Genomic DNA, 7,055 nt, shown 5'->3' on the forward strand with positions numbered 1-7,055 from the left:
AGAAGAGTTATATCAGGGCCTCAAGGAGCTGTCACTGCCTGGAGCCACTTCAAAGTTTACCAAGAAACACAATGAAAAAGACATGGGATTTACCAAGTTAGAGTTGCGTTATTATGGAATGCAGAATGACTAAAGGAGCCTTAGCGTATATACTTAAGAGCTTGTTCCAATTGACAGCCTTAAGTGAAGGTATACTAAACTTAATCTACCTGTCAACAGATTCACAGCCAGAGGGCCTCACCTTGTTAGAAAGTGGAAAGGTGCCCATTAGAGCCATTTGGGGAGCTTTAGAACAGGGCCAGTGCTGAGCCTCACAACATTTGTTTGTTTGTTTTATTTTTTTGAAACAGAGTTTCTGTTTACCACTGGCCATCCTTGTACTCACGCTGTAGACCAGGGTGACCTCAAACTCACAGAGATCCACCTGCCTCTGCTTCCTGAGTGCTGGGATTAAAGGCATGCGCCACCACTGTCCGGCTTGGCCCTGATCTCTTAAGAAACCAATGTAATTATCAATGTGGTTGTGTTCTGGGAATCGAGAGTTTTCTAATTTCCCCCTGTAGAGAAGCACTGCTGACATTTTAAAAAGAGAAGTTTCAATTTGGTTTGGTCTCTGCAGTAGTGACATTCTAAAGTAGTCCATCTTACTGGCTTATTTATTTACTTTTGAGACAGGGTCTCATACAATCCAGGCTGTCTTCATGGTCACTATGTTAGCTGGAACTTCTTAGTCTCCTCCTCCCAGCTCCTGAGTGCTGGTGTTATAGGCATGTACCGCCATGCCTGGCTTAGGTGGTGCTGGGGACTGAGCCCAGGGCTTTCAGCATGGTAGACAAACATACTACCAACTGAGCATAATCAGCTTCGGCAGACATATACAGCTCAATTCAGATGACTGAAAATATCTGAGTTGATATAAAAGCTAAGTAAACAGGAAAAAAGAAGCTTAAAAAGAGAAAAAGACAAAGCTTCCATTTTTTTGTGTTGTTGTTGTTTTCAAACATTCATAGCTGTTCTGAGTCAATTGGACAATGAGAACATTGGACCATCTCAAAACACATGTCAAAGTTGACATGACAGAATTTAAAGGGTTTTCTGTCAATACACAAAGCAAAAGTAAGCTCTGTGTGTTCTTTTCTATCATTAGTTGATCCAAAATTAATTAAATTTCTTAACATATGATTCTAGCTGGGTATGGTGGTACATGCTTATAATCCTAAGCACTCAGAAGGCTGAGGCAGGAGGATTGCAAGTTCGAGGTCAGCTGGAATTACATAGTGAGTCCGCATCATCATCACCAGCACATAGCTTAAATTTCTGTTCCAATTCTTTGCCCCCTTTTTTTCTGCCAAAGGCTTTACAATACCTCCTAGTAGAATAGGAAATTCTCCCTGCATGTTCCTGTTGATTTGGAGCTTGGTCACATGACTTGCTTTGGCCAGTGCAATGTCAATCTAATTGATATAAGTGGAGGTTCCTAATTTTCTGGATGTCTGGCTTGCATTGTGTATTTTTTTACCCTTTGTCTTATTTAGGGTTTCTACTGCTGCTACAAAACACCATAATCAAAAAGCAAGTTGAGTAGGAAAGAGTTTATGTAGCTTACACTTCCACATCATAATTCATTGCTAAAGGAAGTCAGCACAGGAACTCAAACAGGACAGGATCCCAGAGGTTGAACTTGAGGCAGAGGTCACAAACGGGTGACGCTTTAAGCCTTGTTCCTCCTGGCTTGGTCAGCCTGCTTTCTGATTGCCCAGGATCACCAGCCCAGGGATGGTACCACCCACAATGTGCTAGGCCCTCCCTCATCAATCACGAATTAAGGAAATGCCTTGCAGCTAGATTTTTTTTATTTTAGTACTTTTTTATATCTATTAAAAGAATTCTAATTTGCATGTTTGCAGTCTGTTCTGGAGAATCAGGGAGGGTCTGATCCAGTAGGTAGGGATGAGAAACCCTTTCATCCTGGAAGATTCTTGAGGGTTGCCAGTAACTAAGAGTGACAGGTGCCATCTAAATACATCAGAAGGGTCTGGGCATGGTGGTACATACCAGTAATCCTAGCAATGGGGAGCTAGGAGGTAGAGGATCTCCTAAGTTCTGTGTAGACCAGGCTCAGCCAGCCAGGGCCACATAGAAACCCACTCTCAAAACCTTGGCCCCCTTTATGAGTCTAAACAAGCTAAAGACCTGGCTTGGCTTTGTTTGTGGTCTAATTTCTTTCCCCTGCCCAGGCTGGCTTGAACTTTGATTTCCTGATACCCGGGGGACTACAGGGACAGGATACGGAGAGCAACTTTTAAAATGTTAAAAGTTTTCTCTGTGGAACTAAAGAACACCCCCAGGATTCCAATGTTAACTAAAGGTTCCAAGGTTAACTAGATTCTTCCAGAAGGGGTGGTGCAAGTTAGTTTATCAGTTTCAAAAAGCTACAAAGTGCCAGGCCCTGACACAGTCTGACTTCTAACCAAGAACACTCAGACCCAAGCCCTGGCTGCTACCAGGGCCCCACCACCCAGAGTCTAGAGCCAGCAGAAAGGGAAATGCAGCCTGGCACCTTCTACCATTTGAGACCTTTGCCATCTTTCTCATTAGCAGCAGGGTTGAGGATGCAGAGCCCCTGCTCGGGCGTGTGAGCAGTGCCCCTGCAGAGTGGGTAAAGAAACCTTTAATGAAGACTCAAAGTGCAAAAGGGCATAGATGTCACAGAGGCGGAGCTCACAGCCCTGATGGTGCCTCACGTGTACACGGCTCCATGGAGGTTCTCCAGGCGGTGCTGCTGCTGCTGCCGCCGAGCCTTGTCTTTCTTGTGCTCTTCGTAACTATCATCATCAGTGGGCAGCTCATGGCGGCACAGGGGGCAGGAATTTGTCTTACTTAGCCAGGGCAGAATGCAGTTGGAATGGGAGAGGTGATGGCAGGGCATCTCAATGACAGTCTCCTCCTCCTCAAATTCCAAAAGGCACACAGGGCACTTGAGCTCAGCCTTGGTGCTACCGATGACCGTTCTGGAGAGGCTCTCTACCACGGCCTTGGCAGCTGGTGGAGGCAGGTGGTGTTCCCAGTCTACCAGTCCCAAGTCCTCAAAGTCCATCCTATTAAAGAGTGATCTGCTGCCCAGGGCCCAGCTCCAAGCCCCGCGCACTCTCCTCACGAGCTCCAGCAACATATTGTTGCGGGCCTCGCGATCAGGGTTCAACGGCTCGTAGTCGTGCTCATCAAAATAAGATGCCGTGGCTGCCGGGTTGCTAGGCTTGTCTCTTGCAGCTAGATTTTATGGAGGTTTTTTTCTCAGTTAAATTTCCCTCCTTTCAGATAACTCTAGTTTGTGTGTCAAGTTGGCTTAAATCCAACCTGCACACACCCTTTGTGAGAATAACAAAGCCTTGGGAGCTGCTGTTCCAAGAATGAGGAAATGTGACTATAGGTATATTTGGGTCTACAGTCCGGAGACAAGCTCTACAAATTGAAGACAAGCCCAGCTAAAGCATAGCCAATCAATAGATCCCTGAGCAAGAAAGAGAGATTTTTCATGCAAACTGAAGGTTGCATGATTTGTAGGATTCGGGGCAATAAGTGACTAACACATCCAGATAAGGAGCAAACCAACTAAACAAGAGATCCTCCGCCCCAGTGCTCACATGCTCATGTACTGACTCATTCATTTTCCTTGTGTTAAGCGCTACATTTCTCAACTCTAAGTATATTCTTCTACCTGCTCCATACTTGAGTTTGAAAGCTGAAATGGAAGAGTTGTGACTGTCAACATCACTAATGGATGGCCAGTCCTTTTAGTGTTGACTGTTTGCGGACTGCCAGGAGTGTCTATCTCCCCTCCCCCGCATAGAGTAGCTGTGGAGGGGAGGGGGTCTTCCTGAAGCTTGTTTGGCAGGAAAACCAAAATATTCATATAACAATCAGAAGCAAGGGAGAATGGGCTCATAAGGGCTGTTGGTGATGAAGAATAAAGTTGTACTTAATTTAGTAGACCAGAAAAGCTTTAAAAGGCTATGAGGGGCTAAGGTTTTCAGCAGAGGGACTGAGAAAGAAAACGCAGGATACCTGCTGTTGTGCTTTCCTGTCGCTTTAAGGGACAAGCCACACCCACTCCCATTACCTCTGACCTGCCTGCCGCCATCTTGAGCCCTTCCTTTTCTGCTTCCTTGACGTGCATGCTTTTTATTATAAGGAAGGCCTGGGAATGTTATGGTTTTGGTCCCTTTAAGAGACAAGCCACACCCATTCCCCTCCCCACCCGCTGAGGCAGGCTGATCTTCAGCTTCCTGCCTGAGCTCGCTCTCTTTTCCATCTTCCTCTCGGAGAGGCAGCTTCGCTTCTGCCTCTCTCTCCACTTCTCTGCTTCCCCCTTCTCTGTCTCTCTGTCTCTCTCTCTCTCTCCCTCTCCCTCTGCCCCCCCTTCACCCTTCTTCCTCCATAACCCTCTGAATTCTCTCTCTCTCTCCCTCTCTCTCTGTCTCCCCCTTCACCCTTCCTCCTCCATAACCTCCTGAATAAACATTCAACCTCACCCTGCATGTCGTGTCTATCCATGTTTCTGGCTTCTGCCCGCCCGCCATGTGTCTCCCTGCCTGGGACCAGCCATTGCTCAGGGACCAGCACCCGTCTCTGCCTGGGGCCCACTGTCTGCTGCCACATGGCACGCCACCACTGCTCTGAGACCAGCAGCTGTCTCTGCCTGGGACTGGCTGCTCCCAGAGCCTGCTGCCTGCCACCACATGGCCTGCCACCACCGCTCAGGCCACCGCTCTGGGACCGGCAGCCATTTCTGCCTGGGATTGGCTGCTCCCAGAGCCCTCTGCCTGCCACCATATGGCCCACTACCACCATTTGGGATCTACAGCATTTCTGCTGCCTACTGCCGAGGGGATCTTGCAGCATTTTTTAAAAAAGAATAACACCTACATCACTTCCTTTTCTCATTGCTATGACAAAAGAAATGTGAGGGATGAAGCGTTGATTTTGGCTCATGGTTTCAGGGTACATGGAGGAGAAGTCATGATGAGAGGCGCTTGAGGCATCTGGTCATATTACATCCATAGTCAGGAAGTGAAGATAGAGAAATGCTGGTGCTTACCTTGCTTTTTCCTGTCTCCTCTGTCTGGGACCCCCATCCAGTGGGATGGAAACCACCCACCCAGTTAGGGTATATCTTCCCTCCTTGGTTTAACATAATCTAGAAAATCTCACACAGACACACCCAAACATCTGTCTCCTCATGTTATTCTGATCCTGTCAAGCTGATACTTAGTATTAACCAGCACAATACCTAACCAGTATTCTCACTGAACAGATAGGAGACTTGGGGAAGGAACCGCTAAGTCTTCATTTCATCTGCAAAATAGAGACAGCATGCTGTGACTAACTGGGTATTGTGTTTTAAAATACCTGCCATAGTGTCTGGTATATACTAGAGACTATTATTTCACTTGGTTTATTGCTGTGTGTGTGAAGTGTCTGTGTCTATATGCATGTGTGGGCACACACATGTCATGGTGTGCAAGGAGGCGCCAGAGAACGACTTTGTGGAGTCAGGGCTCTCCCTCCACCTTTGCATAGGTTCTGAGGATCAACTCAGAATACTAGGCTGGCATGGTGAGTGCCTTATCTGCTGAGCCTTCTCACCAGCCCAGGGGGTGTTAATATGATACTTTGGGAAGATGATTCTACAGCAACATGGGTGGAAGATAGTTAATAGGGGGAATGAGGCTGAAATAGCATGCATATGTTGGATGCTTACAGTGTTCCAGGCTCTGTGGTGAACACATATATTAAATCCCATAAAATTATTCTGGAGTAAATATTTATCATCTTAGTGATATAGATGAGAAAACTCAAGCACAAAAAGGTTAGATCATTTTTCAAGATCCTGAAGATGGTAACCCTGGCTCCAGAATCTTCATTCTTAATTGCTAGATGCGTGGCCTCAAAGCAATGAGAGCTTTCAGAGAGGTATATTGTGAGAGCATTTGAGGCCAAGTGCACACACACCAGGACTAATGGAGCAGCCAGGAGCACACAAAGGAGGAAATTTCTGGGGAAAAAAAAACACAGAGACAGTATAGCAAGTTAACACGGTAGCCAACAACAAGCCAGGGAATGCTGGAAGAAGAGCCCAACTATAGCTGATCTTTTCACATTGGAATGTTCCTTGAAGTTATATTCCAGGCGATTTTTTTTTTTTTGGTTTTTCGAGACAGGGTTTCTCTGTGGTTTTGGAGCCTGTCCTGGAACTAGCTCTGTAGACCAGGCTGGTCTCGAACTCACAGAGATCTGCCTGCCTCTGCCTCCCAAGTGCTGGGATTAAAGGCGTGCGCCACCACTGCCCGGCTTCCAGGCGATTTTATCATATCCCATGAAGCATGAGAAAGCTGAACCATGAACTGAAAAAAATCACCCCAGTTTTGGACTACAGTGATTGACTTACCAGAAGGAGTAGGATCATCCCTTTGGTCATTTTTTTCTAACCCTGAGAGACTACTGTGATATTATGCCAAAGTAACTCATATAAGAAGGGCGGTAGTGTCCAAGTCCCAAGCAAATGAGAACTATCAATATGTATATCCGATTCTGATATTTACTCTCTACCTGAAAGCTTCTCATAGTTCTCCATGTCTTCCAAAGACTGATGGTTTCATATACATCCCCACTACCGCCAAGTCTTCGCCTGTCCTTTAGTGAATCCACTGGACCTTCCTCTTGGCATGGCATCCAAACTGTTTACTTAGGATTGCTACTACACATAGCAGCTGGGCAATAACTTACACATCTGTCTGCAAAAAAAAAAGTTTCAGGATCAGGAATTATATTATCAATATTATATCATTGTTCTTTCCATTGAAATGAAGGGGAACTTCCCATTTAATGACTTTTACTAGCAGCAGGGTTTAAGGGTGTATTAAAATATGATGTATTTTGGCCATATAGTGGGAATTTGATACATTTGACAAATAGGAAGCTACACAGAGGAAAACAGCAGAAGCTTCTATGTCAAGATGGAGGAAGCCTGCAGGAGGGAGACAATGCATACAAAG

At 45.9% G+C, this 7,055-nt stretch overlaps 1 pseudogene; it reads right to left on the reverse strand.

The window, feature by feature from the left end:
• Positions 1 to 2,655: 2,655 nt before the first annotated feature.
• On the reverse strand, positions 2,656 to 6,634 carry LOC102002586 (annotated as a pseudogene).
• Positions 6,635 to 7,055: the final 421 nt, after the last annotated feature.

The sequence above is a fragment of the Microtus ochrogaster genome, chromosome X (genome assembly GCF_000317375.1).
Source record: "Microtus ochrogaster isolate Prairie Vole_2 chromosome X, MicOch1.0, whole genome shotgun sequence".
Classification (NCBI taxonomy): Eukaryota; Metazoa; Chordata; class Mammalia; order Rodentia; family Cricetidae; genus Microtus; species Microtus ochrogaster.